This window comes from Ceratosolen solmsi, unplaced genomic scaffold, assembly GCF_000503995.2.
Source record: "Ceratosolen solmsi marchali unplaced genomic scaffold, CerSol_1.0 scaffold10, whole genome shotgun sequence".
NCBI classification, from domain to species: Eukaryota; Metazoa; Arthropoda; class Insecta; order Hymenoptera; family Agaonidae; genus Ceratosolen; species Ceratosolen solmsi.
The window spans coordinates 7289189-7306423 of NW_011948412.1; positions in this window are offsets into that span (position 1 = coordinate 7289189).

The window sequence follows — 17235 nt, forward strand, 5'->3', positions numbered from 1 at the left end:
ATTTAACTTAATAAAATAATAATAATTACATTACTACAAAAACTTTGTCTAAGTAATAATTTTTATTTACTTTATTAAACGTTTAAACAATTTTCATTGTGGATGTTTTATTTTAATTTTTTTTTGTTTTTTTTCTGCTTTGTTTTATATTAATTAATATTTTCTTTTACAGATTGTTTAAAAAGAAATATCAAAAAGACTCCGTTTTTAGCAGTTTATTTTTAAAATAAATATTTCGTTTAATTGATGAAAAGAATTATATTAATCAGATGTTTCGTATTAATTGGATTGATATAAATTATTCCATTAAAACTAGAATAATAATTTCGTTTTTAATATAAATAATAAAAAATATAAATGTAAATTTGATATAAATATTGAATAACAAATGACTTGTTTCGAGAAAAATAATGTTTTATTTAAAATATTAATTACTTTGGGTTAAAACTTAGCAATTAAATACAATTTCAAAATTCCCTATAGGAATTTAAAAGTATTTTATGTTTGAAGATTATTATTATTATATATTAAAAGTACATCTTAAAAATACAATATACTATAAATATGTATATTATAAAATATTTGCTATATTATGTTCTTTATCTCTATAGTTTTGTTTATAATATTGTTTATTACTATATATATCATTTCATATTTTTATGGTTTGACGGTTATGAAAAAAATATTCTTGAATTCTTTTGTCAAAATAGTCATTGTAAATAGAAAATTGACTTTTTTAGATATACTTGGCTTGAATCAGCCACATTAAATGTCTATAAATCCCAAATAAACAGAATTCCTGATAATTTATGAAATATTTAATGATGTAAAAAAAAAAAAAAAAAAATCATGCGTACTGCTCTGGACAATTTGCTTTTAATGATAATAAATTGAAAAATAAAGTAGTTTAGAAGTACTTGAGTTTTACCGCTAATCAGTTTTAAAAATATTTTATTAATAAAAAGACATTCGTTATTATTCGTTACTTTCAAAATAAAAGACGTTTAATAATATACTTCTATAAATACAAGTATATTTAAACTGAAATTTTTTCTTGCAATTACTTGTTGATTAATTTTTGTATTTTGACTCGATAGAACGTTGTTATCCCTAATTTGAATGTGACCGGATCATATCGTCCAAATGTCATTGCATATTATCAATAAGTCCGTGTAATGTATATTGGCAAATCGAGTAATAAAATATAATTGGAATAACGCTGTGAATTTCATAAAGAATATTTTATGAATGTGTGAGAGCATCTGCTCGCGCTAAGTGAAAATAGAGATAAAGAGCTAAACTTATAATTCATTGTGCATCATTGGGGGTGAAAATTCACGTTAAGATCTGGTGCGCATAGCTGCCGCGAAACTGACGATACTCGGCGTCGCGACGCTCATTTTCGTCTCCAGCCAGTCGATGCTGCGACGCTGCTGCGAAAGGCTGCGCGACGCCTCAACATTATAAGCGCGCGCCGATATTTTGCACGCAACACGTGTGGCACCCCAGTGATTATTTTTCGTTTCGTTATTGTTTCACCGGCCAGACATGTGTGAGTGCAGGTCGTGTAAATTAATTAATTTGCCCGTACACCTGTGAATCCATTGAAGGCAATAATGTTTGATTAATTAATCGAAGGATTAACGGGTGTTCTTTCATTTGTAATAAGACATTGACGATGTTGAAAATTTATGCCAATGCTGAATAAAATTTTTTAATTTTCAAAGAACTTTTATTATGCAGTAGGAGAGGAATTTTTTGGAAAATTAGTTATTTCGTGGTGAAATAAGGCTACTACTACTTTTTAGCGTTAATCCATTGGGTAGAAAGAAATATCAGAAATAAATTAAAGCCAGTATTTTACCAATGATAATAATTATAAATTAATGATTATAGAAAACATTGTCCATATAATAATTTGCCTTTTTCGTATGGCTGATATTTCACGTGAGAGAAAATATTAAAGAATAACTGGTAATTGTTTTGATTTTTTATAGAAACTAATGTGCTATAGAATTTGTTGATAATTATTTCAATGGTAATGATAAATTTGGAAAATAAATTAAATTGTAAAACTAGAACGAGATAAATCCTGTTATTTACCTCATTTCAACAGAGTTAATCTATTGATAAAACAATTAAAAATGTAATCTAGAAATGTAATTTATTAACAATTTCAGATTTTCTATTAGCATACGGCATTAAAACTCATAGCATAATTTTTTTATTTCTAGTGCCTCAGGCAAACGTTAAAGTTAAGTAGAATATTAATATGTTTTCCTTTTACATTACATATGCATTACCTTTTTCTCCATTATGCGTTTACATTTTATTATATTATATATAAGCGCATTTTTACTCAGTTACTATAAATTATAACAAATTATTCCTTAAATATTTATCGGGTTTTCAATAAAAATTATATACTTATATTGCATTAATACCGATTAAATCAAATTGAAAAGGAACATTAGTTCAATATTCTTAATCGTATAAACTGAAGCACTGGTTAGTGTTTAATAAATTATCTCGAGGTTAAACTTACCTTAATTTAGTTTTATATGAAATAGTTGAGAGTGCTTCCATATAAGATTTTCAGTATTCTTGAATTAAAAATTAAGAAAAACTACAAACATCGGTCACATTTATATCAACAAAATCTCTAAAATCAATCAACATAAAATGTTAATTACATATAATACATTTTTTAAGTATAAAATGCTATAAATAATATTCTATGCTTATAATCGTAGTTGAAAAGATGAATAATTGAAAAATCGTAGATAATCTAAAACATGTTTTTATGTGCGTACGTGTGTGGCTGTGTATGTCACGTGCGCGCCTGTGTATGTGAATAAATTATAGAGGGTTTAAGTCAATTTAATAATAACTGTATTTTAATAAAAAGCCAATATCAATAATATTTATACTTAATTTTCAAAACAGATGATAAATTGTTATTTTAATAGCTCACGTTGTCATGATTCTTTTCACTTAGAAAGAAGTTGTTTTCTAATTTTATTTCGAGTACCTTTATCAGATAACTTTACGAATTTTTTATTTATTAAAAAATAATGTTAGTTTATGTTTGAAATATGTGTCATCATATGACGCCAACTACGAGATCAAGTTAAAAATACCAACAATAATCTCTTTGACTATTTAAAGATTACATATTTAGAGTAAAATGAACTTAAATTAAACAAATTTAATTATTTATTAACAAAATAGTTAAAAATCAATGTACACACACACACACACACACACACACAAACACGCACGCACGCGCGCGCGCACACATAGATAATTTTATTTTAATTGTACATTGTACATTTTATGTTATTGTATAACAATTATTAATAAAATATTATTTGTTTAATATCTATGGCATGTATATATAATATAAACAATCTTAACAAAAATTTAAGCGTAATGTTAAAAATTTCTTAATTTATCTTTTATAAATAATTGTCGATATGTAAAATCTTTCTGTTAAAAGTACAGATCGATATAAGCTTAATATAAATCAACAACATTGTAATATAATAATGACTATTGCATATCATATAATCGTGAAAAAATATATCATTTTACCCTCATATATAAATAATCGTAATATTAATAACTGAAACAAATTAACAAATAAAAATTGTTAAAAAATTATGGTTATAAAAATTTTTATAAATTTTTGGTAGTGAATATTATTTATGATTCATCATAATTTAATAATTACAATAAAAACGTGTTATTATTCTTATTATTATAATGTTTAAATATTTAAAAATATTTGATAATCTATATATTTAGAATTATTTGGACATATATTTATTTTTGGCACAAAATGAATTTAAGAATTTTTTATATTACGGAATTATATCATGGAAATATGATTTCAAATCCAGATATCAGTATTATGGTAAATTATGCTTGAATTGTAAGATTTTTATAAATTTAAATATTTGTTCAACAAATAGTATTACAAAAGCAAAAAGTAGAATGGAAAAATATATTGAACCTTTATTAAATTACTAAAACGAATATATAAATGCGATAATTTAATTGCTTATATTTGTGTTAAAATTTTTAAATGGCATATCGATAAGAGTTGATTCTACTTTAACATTCTTGTATTAATTAATTTTGCAGAATCTCGATGAACTTCATTATTACAGTATATGAAATTTGAAACTTTAACCTATATATTACATTTGCAGCTGACATTAACTTACTTTTCCATCCTTTTCTATACCAAGTAAATTATAATATTTACATTTTTCGATTGTATCTAGAATTATGCATCGACGATTATTTCTTTGTATATTATAAAATATACTATTTTCAAAGTTAGCCGAGTTTTATGTAATAGAAATTTATTAATTGCAGTTAAAAATACGACCTCATTTATATAATAACAATTATATTTTGGATAGTATTTAATTTTTAGTAAGATTTTATTTATATAACTTATTGAATTTGACGATTATGAAGAATTAAGAATTTTTAATGGAAAAAATTAAAAATAAATAAAATAATAACTTATCAATTTGCATTAATTGAGGTATTATATAACGGTAGCTCATTTTTTTCATTATAATTCAGAATTTGCTTTATTATGAAATCGTTTAATTAAAGTATTACATAAGTAGGAAATTATAATATTATTTCAAGTTGGTATATTTAAGATATGTTATTTTATATAATTCATAAGATATGGATATTTAAAGTCTTAAACAAATATCATAATTCTTAATCTTACGGACGTTACTTTGTAAGCAATTCATTTAAAAATCTTTTAAAATTTTATAAATTACAACAATCCATACGTACAAAATTATATATTGAAATTTTTTAATGGATGTATGTCAATATATATATTTACAATTATTATTCAAATAAAAATCAATATTTCTTGACCAAGAAAATAAACGATTTGAACAAAAATTCACAGTCATTGATTCATCTCTACTTTAAAGTATTGAAAATATCCTTGGAAAATATGTTTCTTTGCATATCTTAGTATAACGTAGAATGAATGGAGATTTTTCAAATGAAAATTAGATAAAAGAAATGATTATTTTTTCTAAATTTAAAATTATTGGAAAATAATTACCCGGTATACAATTAATTTTTTTATTTCTCATAATTTTCAATTGGATTTCTTTTATATTATTACATTGTATTTTTTATTTCTTTATCTCTCATTATAGAGATTTGTAAAAATTCTTAATTATATACAAAACTTGTTGATTTTTACAGAATGCAAACGCATGAAAGGTTAATTATTAATGTTGGTATAATTATTAATTTAATTTCTTTTTAATATTATTAAATCAATTTGAAGAGAGTTTTGTACATGTCACGTTTACTATACAGAATATTTAAATTTAATGCCCAAAACAATACGTTGAATGCGTTTGATTTTGCACATAGTGAAATCCGAAGAATAGACATATATATTTGTCACATTTGTAGAGTTAAATTTTATAATTAAAAGAGTTTTTAATCTTATTGTGTTCTATAGTCTATATATATATGTATAAAATATTATGATGGCTTTTTAATGATTGTAAGTTTTTAATTAATCTTGACAATTTGATTTATCTTTCTATCGAGAGCCTCGTAAATAATGGTTCGATATCTTTTATTTATCGACTTTTTCAACAAAAAAAAATAAAAAAAAAATAATGTTGGTTTATAAAATAATATTTGTTAAAATATTATAAAATAAATTATTCTAATTTTGAATCATTTTAATTCAATTTATAATTTATATAATTCAATGTAAAATTGAATTATAATTTTTTCCATAAATAAATATTACATGGTTTTTTTTCGATATACTTATATAATATTTGCTATTTCTATTATATATATAATATGCAATTAACATTAAAAATATATCTTAATTTAATAATAACTAAAAATTTGTAATATTATATAAGAATTTTAAATATAAATTTTTAGATAAAGTCTTTATAAATACATAATGTGTTATGTTATTGAATAATAATAAAAGAATTGCTTCGTAACGACTTAAAGCTGATACTACAGCAATGAAAAATCCTTCCCCGGACATTTACAGTTTCTTTACATCAATTTTTCAGTATATTGTCTGCAAAACATATCGCTCATGCATAACTCTTCTATGATATACAAAATTGACTTAGTAGCTATGCGCTCGTAAATCCACAGAAGCATATTATATGACGCAGGCGGCGTCATTCGCGAGATTGACAAAGTAGTTGGGCGCCACTATTTATAAGCGTCGTGCTAGGAGTACCTCGTAAAATTGCTGAGGGAGAGAGAGAGGGAGAGAGAAAGTAAATATTTTATTGATATAGTAAACATGGGTGTAAATACCATTTTAGTAATTGCTTATTTTTTTTTCAAATTGATTGTCTATTTTACTCATTCTCATTTTTACGGATTTTTTGTTCGAAATATACTCATGTTCAGAAAATAAACATTGAATTTATTTTTCAAAAGAAAAAGTTAAGGATTTAAGATTCTATTTAAGTCTAAAACAGTTTTTCAAAAATAGACGGGTATTTCGGGATTAGAATTTCAACTGTATTATAAGTTACAATATAAGTTAGGTCTTACTACAATTAATATATAAAAAATTTTTTACGGACTTTAATTCTATTAGCAGTAGAAAGTTTCATCTGATTTTTTTTTTGCGTTTCTGTAATACAAAATTATCTGATTAATATTATAAAATTTTTATCTTTTTTTTTTAATTTCAATTAATAAGAAAATAAACAAGAGTTTCCACATTTTTTTCAAAATAGTACAATTTATTGAAATATAACAACGTATTATTTGAAATATAGTTTTGATTCATATATATATATATATATATATATATATAACGGAAAATTACAAATTATCTATAAGATAATTACTCGTTTTAATTCTTTAAGCAATTTCATTTATTTATCTTTTAATGTTAGCATATAAGATATAAATACAAATTAATTTCTTATATATATATATATATAAAATGTCTTGAATAGTGACAATAAATTTTACTTTAAAAATTTTTTTTAGATTTCTTTCATTTTCATCAACTTTTGTAAGTGCATAAGAGTAAAAGTATTATATAAATAATGCCGAGAAAATCAGCTAAATCAACGTGTAACCACATTATTTTGGGAAGTTCGTAAATAGTTCCAAAGACAAAGGACGTTAAAATTTAAGAAATCACTAAAAAAAAGTATTAAAAAAAAAAAAAAAAAAAGGGGGGGAAAAAATGTCAAATTCACCGAAAAAGATACGTAAAGTGCTGTCTCGGCCAAAAATTACGTTGCCAATCCCGAATCAATTTGCAACACATTTTTCACAAACACCGATGGGATTCACCGTAACATCGCCTTACAGTCAGGCTCCAGTGCCTTTAACCCCTGTTTCTGGACAACCTACTATAATGTATGCAAATAAAGCTAGTGATTTCGTTTTTGGACATTTCAAGGATTTTAAAGACTGGACGAAAACTGGGCTCAGTGCCGGGGAAAGAAGCGCTTTCTGGCTCTACGAAAAAGTAATTATTTTAATTTTTATATACTTTTATATTATTGCAAGAGAGATTTATTAGAAAGATTTATCATTATTAGGCAATAAGTTTTGTTTTCTATAAGATACTTTTCCTAAATAATGTAATTTTTTTTGTTTTTAAGTATTTTTATTTCCCCGATCGTGAATTACTCTTTATAAGTTTAATTAAATCCACGTCTACTTGACTTTCGTATATATTTATTGTATATATTTGTCCCCGAAGTTTCACCACTATATTGACGTAAAAATACTTTTAAAGTAACCAATCAATTTAAATTAAATAAAAAAACCTATAAAAATTGCAATAGCCTTAGCAAGTAGTTCTATGTCTGATCAATAAAGATCGTTACTACTAGTCATTTAATCTATTACTAAATTCTTTAAAATATCTATTTATCTTATCCATGGATAATTCATAAAAGTAAAATGATTTTTAATCAAAAAAATTCAAGACAATGACAATCAATGATTTAGAATTATAAGTAATATATTTTAAAGTTTGTTTAGTTTCTTTATAGATTATCAGATTTTGTATAATAAATATAAATATCAGATTAAATTAATTATAAATAATCAGATTTTGTCTAAATCCTCATTAAAGCAAAGATTTAATACAAATTTATAAATTAGTGTTTTAAAGCGACATTAAAAGTGATCGAATATAATATCATTTTACGACTGCTCTGTATTATATGTCTGTAATTGTAATTTTTTTCGTGTATAAATAAAGTAGTATTTTCGATCTTTTGTAAATAGGTTACAGGTGAGGCATATAAATATTCCTACAATTATTGCAATATTTAAATATTTCGTATGATCGATACCAACATTTATTTGTCCTGTAAAATTTTCATGATTCCATGGATCGGAGAAAATATTACTAATATTTCATAACAGTCTTCACTATTATCCATCTAGTGCTCGTATTTGTGTTTTTATCGTACACGTAACATTGCAAATTTAGAAACCGACTAAATTTCTCTGAAATAATGCCACTCATTGCGTTATAATTTATGAAGGTTGTATCATATAAAACGAATTCCTTTCGATGTGGTAAGAGATTTACAACTCCATACCGATTCTAATTGTGATTTTAATATCCCTCTGTATTATATAAATATTATTCCTGATATGTTTTAAATGTCATTAATTTTTTTATTATACAATTATGATTATTTATACAGTTGTGAAATGAGTTGCTTAATTAAAATATCATCATAGTGTTAAATTATACAAATGTAAAAATATTGATAAACATTAATATTTCTAATAATTCTATTGTTTCTTTATAATAAATTATTCTTACCAGGATTTTGAAATCTTTTAAATAATTAATAATTGCTTTCGTTCATTTTAGTGAAATCTTTTATTTTATAAAGGGTGATGTACTTTATCTGCGCTATTATATTACGCTTATATATATATTTTTTATGAAATAATTATACATCTTATCTTATTTTTGAAAAAAAAAAACCCCCCATTAGTTATCCATCACTTGTACTATATGTTTCTGATATCGTTATCATTAGTTAAGAAATAAAAAAAACTAATTTAATTAATGTTAAGATTAATATATTTATTTTATAATTAGAAGAAATTTTAGTTTCAAAATTGATCATAAAATGGTGTATTAGATCAAATGAATTTCATACGGCAACCATTTACGCAATAACAACTTTTCCCAAATAAAATCGAATTTTTAAATTCATACTACCTAAATAACTTTCTTTATATAACTTAAAATCTTCACTTGAATGTCTTCGATGAATCTCTAAGTATTTTTTTATTATTGACTAAATCAATTTTTATAAAATTGTGTGAAAAAAGTATATGACACGACTGTACTGTGTCTTGTTTTCTTCAACTTGTTTAAATATGAACAAATTACAAAATACCGAGAATACAATAAAATAATATATTTACATAAAATATTTACCATGCAAATTATACTTATTAAATATAAGAAGAACATTTAAATAAATACTTTACGTAGGTCAGTTCATGGAGTAAGCGGTGGTTTACACACATATTCCTATGCCTCGTGCTGTTCCTTTACAGTGTCTTGGGCGCCTTTCTTTTCATATACATCGAGGGAAGACACGAAAAAGCCATTCAGAATGACATACAAAAGGATAGGTATTTATTAATTTTGATATTTCGGTTGCTATCGTTTTTCCACAATATTAAACGTCAATTTTAATAACTTGATAACTTAATATGTTTCCTAATATATTGTTTAATATAATGGAACAATTTATGTGAAGTAAAAAATTACTGAAAATTGAGTATTGTGGAAAAAGGTTGAGAAATGACATTCACAATATTGATTATGGTATCATAGTATTTAAATCAACTATTACGACTTGAAAGTACCATAGGACAATTTATCAGTTTCCATCTAATTCGTTATGAGAAATGGAAATATTTATTTTATTATTATATTATTCATACGGTACATAAGTTTAATGAAAATTATTTTACAATCTTTTGAAATCACAAATAAAGTAATCGAAACTTATTATATTACAATAATAAAATAAACAATGAAATTTATCGATAGAAGATTTATTATGTATTTTAAGTATTTTTAAAAATTGAATTGTTAGATAATGTCTTATTATTTATAACAATAGGTAAATTCGAAAATATTTAAAAAGAAGTAATACATATTTAGCATATCACGGTCTTTCATAGTATTTTATATCAATTTAATAATGTTGGTAATTTATATATGGCCTACTGTGTACTTTAATAATAAAAAAAAAAAAAAAAAAAAAAAAAAAAAAATAATTAATATAAAATAAAATAATTTAATAGAATAATAAGAATAAATTGAAAAATACTTATCAAAAATGATGAAGTTAAAGATAAAATAGTTGAAGCAAATATTTGCAACAAATATTTTCATTTATTTATTCTTAATGTGTAATTATAAAAATTACTTTCAGTTTAATTATAAATAAAATTATTAAGTAATTATATTTTCAAATCATTCATTCTTTTTTAATTCAACGTTACTTTCTTATCATTTTAATGAGTCTTCATTTTAGTTAAGTCAAACAATTATTTTATTAAAATGAATCAAAGATCTTTAGTGGAACAATTGAAAATTTATTTTCAAATAATAATGCTTTTAGAGGATGTGCAATTGATGCTAAGAATTAACTTAAAAATAACTGCATTTTAACTGGATTTAAAGACTGGAATGTTACGCTTTTAAGTTAACTTTATGCATAATAAATTTTTAATTGTGTATTTATTGCAGTTGTTTCCTCAATTTTTCATAAAACGTCAATATAAATTGCTATGCTATACACTATAAAAGGTAAATAGGCATTTTTCAGAGTAAAACAAATGTAAATATATGAAATAGGTGAAAAAAATCGCTCAGTGAAGCATTGAATAATTTTCAATTGAAATTTAGAATCGTTTAGTCGGTTTAGAGAAAAGGTAACGATATATAGATAAATACTATATGAAAATAAATAGTAAATTGGATTTGTCATTTATTAATTTGAATTTAAACGCGTACAGTTCTTACGGTATTATATGTTAATAATATAGAGTCTGTAACTTTTTAACAGATGAAATACAGAGATTAAAAGATAATTTCATTTGTTTTCAATATTTACATTTCGGGATCATTGTTGCCAATATATTAATATACTAATACTACCGTTATAAAAGAATTTCGAAGAATAAGGATCAGATAGTCTACGTAATATAAAATCCATATTGCTAAGTTATATATTTTTTAATTAAAGTTCTTGGCATTTAAATGGAATTTTTTTAAATTTTCTGTGCAGCATTAAATATAATATTATAAATATTTAGGAGAATTTTTTCAAATCAACAAATAATAAGAAATATTATGGAAACGTCAAATATTTTATTAAAACGATGTCTTTATCGATATTTCTTATTATGTAAACAAATTTTCCACTATCATTTTTTTCTTAAATTTTCTCGTTCATTGCATAGATTATTTTAACACTAAAATTATTTTACATATATATTATAAAATATATTATCTATAATAAATTAGATATAATTATGTATAATTTGAATTTACGATTCCATAAATTTTACATTGTAATATATATATATATATATACATCTATTTACCTTATATAGTAATAACTTTTCAACTTTGCACATATTTCAAAAATTAAAAAAATGTTGAAATCTTAATTTCTAATTTATAATACATTACTTTTATAAAATGTATTCAGAGATGAAATGATTCAACAAATAAGAGATCTGTGGAAAGATCAAGAGCTTGTAGCAGATCAAGAAAAATGGAAAGATCATGCTAAAAATTATCTTATAGTATATGAAGAGAAGCTTTATCAATTTCTTAAAAAAATCAATTTTCAAAATCGTCCCGATAATATGAATTGGGCCTTTTGGAACGCCATAATCTATTGTAGTACTATTTATACTACTATAGGTGAGTATAAGTTTAAAAACATTTTGTGTGAAAATTTTTTACTAATCTAATAAATAAAAATGATTTATTATAAAAATACGAATATTTGTGCAATTATTATATATTTAATTATTTTGTTAATCATTTCATCATTAAATAATTATCAAATTTATACATTATTACTTTTATATTAATTGAATATAAGTGTTAATAATGACATATGCACATTATATAAATTGTTAAATTGAGAGTAATCATGGTGATATAACGAATAAAAGTTCATCTTATTATTGAAAAAAGTGAATATCAATGAATTTATTTATCTATCAAATACTCATCAAATATCAATAGCTTGATTCGTGATAATAAAAATAAATATAACTTATTAGAATAGAATGTAATGATAAATAATTTTATAGCATTATTTATGTATTGAATTATTTTAATTCACAATATTTATACTTATAAATGGAAATTACTCTTTTAAATATTCATAATATCAAAACAAAATTATTTGTCATTTAAAATTTCCTTACGATTAACTATAATTTTTATTGTTTATGGTTAACAAGCGTATTGTATAATTTTTATTAGTAAGTCTAAGTTAGTGACATTTTATTGAAACTCAGTACTTATTATAGTTATTATAGTTACAATCGTGTTTCTTTCTTTGATAATGCAATTGACAGGACACTTTCTTATTTCAATTTTAGTTTGTCAAAGCTTTTATTTAAAAATAATTTATATATATATATATATATATATATATATATATATATATATACATGCATAGAGTAATATTATAATTATATAATACATATTATATATTAATATAAAAAAAAAATAAAAAATAAATACAAATAGAAAGTATAAATATATATGTACACATTTTTTAAATTTGAATATGTATTTATATATCATACAATAAATAGATAAATTGCAAATACTGTTGTCGAGTTAAACAGTACTTTGACATATCCAGATTATTAATTTTTAAAAATTACATTTTTTGTTTTGTTTTGTTTTTTTTTTATTAAATTTATGGCCTCGTTTATATTTTAACAAAGAAAATAAGCTTTCCGTTATTTAGAAAAGTAGACCTCGATTTTAAAAATGACTTCACTGGAAGTTTCTCAAACAAGTTTCTCAACACCTGAAAGTGTGAGAGAATCCTCTAAAGTCTCCGCCCACTGAGAGGATGAATCGATGTCTACACGCTCTCTCACACTTCGTGATTTACTCTTTTGCAGCACATTTAGGAGACTCTTGTGTTTACACATAATTCACCGTTTGATCTACACGTTTCGAATGTCGACAATTATAGACGTTGAAATATTAGAATCTAGCCACATAGAATCGTGTGTGTGTGTGTGTGTGTGTGTGTGTGTGTGTGTGTGATTTTTTCTTTCTTTTTTTTTTTTTTTTTTTAACAGAAGCTATTTTATGTTTGTCCTTATAGTATATTTTGTATAATAAAATTTTGACAAATTACTGATTAGAGCTTCATTTTACCCACAGTGCATTAAATTTTGTACTCGAGTTTAAATTGTGCTTTGTAAAATATAAATCGATTTTACATATTTGTAAAATGAATAAAAGTTAATATTATTTGAAAAAAAAAACACTTTTTGATTAAAAGAGTAAAATTTAAAGATATAAAAATAATGTTTCGACGAAAATATATATTATATTAAAAGTTCGATTGAATTTAATTAATTATTTTATTAGCATAATAATATACGTAGTATTTTTATATTAAACGGTATGATATTGAAATGATAGAAATATACATATTCATTTTCGTTTTACTGTAGTTTAAGGCTTTGTTAAGTATTAAAAAATTCTAGTAAGATTAGGATTTGTTACATCAACATAGTAGTAGTAAAATCTATATTTATTTAATAAATTTATAGGCATATATAAAGTATACAACTTTTTATAATTTCATATATAAGTGTCATCTTGATCCAATTCAGCAGTATACTAAATTTTAAATTTAATTGCTATATATACGAATATTCTCATAATATTAAAATTAAATGAACTAGTCATTTTCATTAGTATTAGAGAAATTGCTTTGAGATAAGGAAATAAAATTTATTCGTACTTATAAAATCTTTTATTTTTGATTATGAAATCTCAATTTACATTAAGATTATAAAGGATGGCATTTAAACCATTTGTAAAAAAAAACTAAGAATTATTAAATTTACATTAATAAACAGTACAACGATCTAAATATCTGTCAAACATTTAACCAACACTGAAGAATTTTATTTTTTAATGAAATAATGCATCCGATATCATGTTATTTTCTTTTATTTTCAAAAACATTTTTTAAGGATGAAAAATTAGAAAAGAAGGTGAAAATATTTGCATTCGAATTAACTAACTTTCTCTATATACAAAACCACAACTAATGAGTAAACAAAATGATAATTTACAAAAATGGCAGATATGCACAGACATGCAGATATATTTATATCTAATATGCCAGAAAAAACATTCTATACTTTATGGAAGCATCGCAAAAATATCTGGAAGTTGTATACTTTACTTATTGAAAAAGATTGAAAAAAAAGTCAAAAATGTTATTCAACTTACCTTATATAATATTATACGTTGTATTATTATGGGAATATAACAGAGGATACAGTGTTTTCAATGATTGAAGCCGCATGTACAAAGTGTATGTACAAAGAAGCAGTAACGAGTAGACAAGCCCCATGATATTCTCACTCGCGAGACAATTTGCGATTAACGGGGGAATCACGTATTACGCAAAGGAATTTTGAGTGTTTGAGATAGGCTATAGTTTTGTACATATTCATGTATGTTTATTTATATATAATTTGTGCAGAGATAATATGGTACGTTAAAAAATTGGTAAAAAACGTAAAGAATATCCGGAATTTCTACATTAATCAAATATACGTAGGCATTTCGATTAAAAACAAAAACAATATATATATATATATATATATATACATACAAATATGTCTACAAGCATAGTTTTAATTAAAACAACAAGGGAACAAGTTTACAAAATATTATCATTATAATATCTTTAACATCTGTAGGAATTAAAATTTCATGTCAGTTTAATAGCTTATTGTAATTATTTTATTGTACATTATATTTTATATAAGAATTTTCACGTTATTTTTATGTAAATATATAAAAAAAAAAGTATATGAAATTTCTTGTATATATTGTCGTTATTTCATTTTCTGTTATAAATAATAAAAATCCAAATTTTCTTTCGGTTTTTTTTTTTTTAATTCGACTAATAGCTGAATCATCTAATTATAAATAACCTTATGTAAATTTTGTCTTAAATATAATTATGAAACTTTATACGTATATACAACAGCTTATATAATTTCAATTTTAAAAAGCTATTAACCAACAATGCAAGCAAAGGAGGGTGAATGTATTAATCGTGCAATTAATATCAAATAAATGCGCGAGTAGATCATGAAATTGTTATTTATAAAAATCAAGGAATATCATGATATTGCAATAAAATATTACATATTCGAAGAGCTGAGTTCTAGTTTGCCTTTTTTTCAGTCACTTATATTCTCTATTTCGATGTAATATTAAAGCATTTGAAATTTTTGGAAAAAATGAAATACGAAAAAAACATCGGTTTTTCCTTTTCATTATTTTTTATTTTTCCATTTATACTCTGCGGCTTACATTCTTGTCGAGCAACTACGACATGTTTACGACCAGCGTTGAGTTATATTTATTTCTATAGTGGCGAACGAATGTCGAAAGATCTCATCTTTCTGTAAGTTTTTTTGCTCCAATTTTCTTCATTTTTACATGCTTTGCAAGCAGCTATTAAGTATTTTCCTAAAAAGAATTTTTCAAGTTTATTAATTCAAACGTTTTAAATTGTTTATACAAGCGATACAGAATAACAATGAAAAATTTAATCTATTTGAAAAATAGTTTTTAAATTAAACTATAATATTGAATTTATGTATGATTATTTACTTATTATTATTATTATTATTATTATTATTATTATTATTATTATTATTATTATTATTATTATATTTATTTATATTAATTTTTTATTTGTTATTAAATTACTTTAGCTAATCATTTTTTAACAATTAATGTTTATTCGAATAGGAATCAAAATGAATAAAAGAGTGATCTAAACTTGTTTGAGTATTGATATATAGATGGCGCTATGAATTTTACCCACTTGAGATCCACAATCATATAAGCTTTAATAGATGTCTACATTACTTTAGACGAAAAATGCATTTGAAATAGTTGGATGAACGAATGTATTTCGGACTCTGAAAGCACAGTGAAAATTGCGGAGTGCCAAACAAAACTTTATTTCATAGAAGTTGAAATTGCTTTAATTGGCAAAAAGGATAACATAACAATTGTTTTTACTACAGTTACAGAATTCTGTTCATCGGTTAGCTTGACAAAGAAAAATAATAATCAAAAGCAACTATTGACTACTTATAAATGCTATAAAGTCAGAAATTGCAACACAAAAAAAAAACAAAAAACAAACTGTCTTAAATGAAAGAAAGAATTCTATTAATAAGATAATATACTTAGACAGAGTTCATAATCAATATTTATGAATTGTAATATGAATTGATTTATCAAGTTCATCAAATCTACCCCCGGAGACTTTTTGCTAGTTGCATCTATTGAAGGTTTTGCTCGGAGTCGGACAAAATGTTCTTGCAATTCGGAAATAATGACATTCATAAATCCCGATTTAATAAAGCAATAGAGTGAGTGTATTAACTTTAAACAATTCTATTGAAAAAATTCTACCTTACTTAAATATTATTATATTTAACTTTTAAGTCTATTAAACATATAAAATTTTCAATTTTTATCAGTATTATTCTTAATGTATTTAAATAATTTATATAATGTAATTTGAAATGCCTGCTCTATAATACTAATATATACTACTTCGAATTTTAAGTTTACAAATTAAAATCCTTTTATTTTATGTTATTGTAAAAGAATATATTTTTATTATGTTATTGTAAAAAAATAGATGTATGTTAGATATTTTTAAAATGGAAAGCTAAATGAAAAAAAGTTTAGAAAATTAATTAAATTATTCGGTTAAGAAGAATTTTCTAACTATGGTAAATTTTCAAATTTTGTTTTAACATAGCATATATAAATTTAGTATAGAACAAAGAAAATTATTTAGTACAGACAAATGTTTACATTAGTTCTTTTCAATTCGT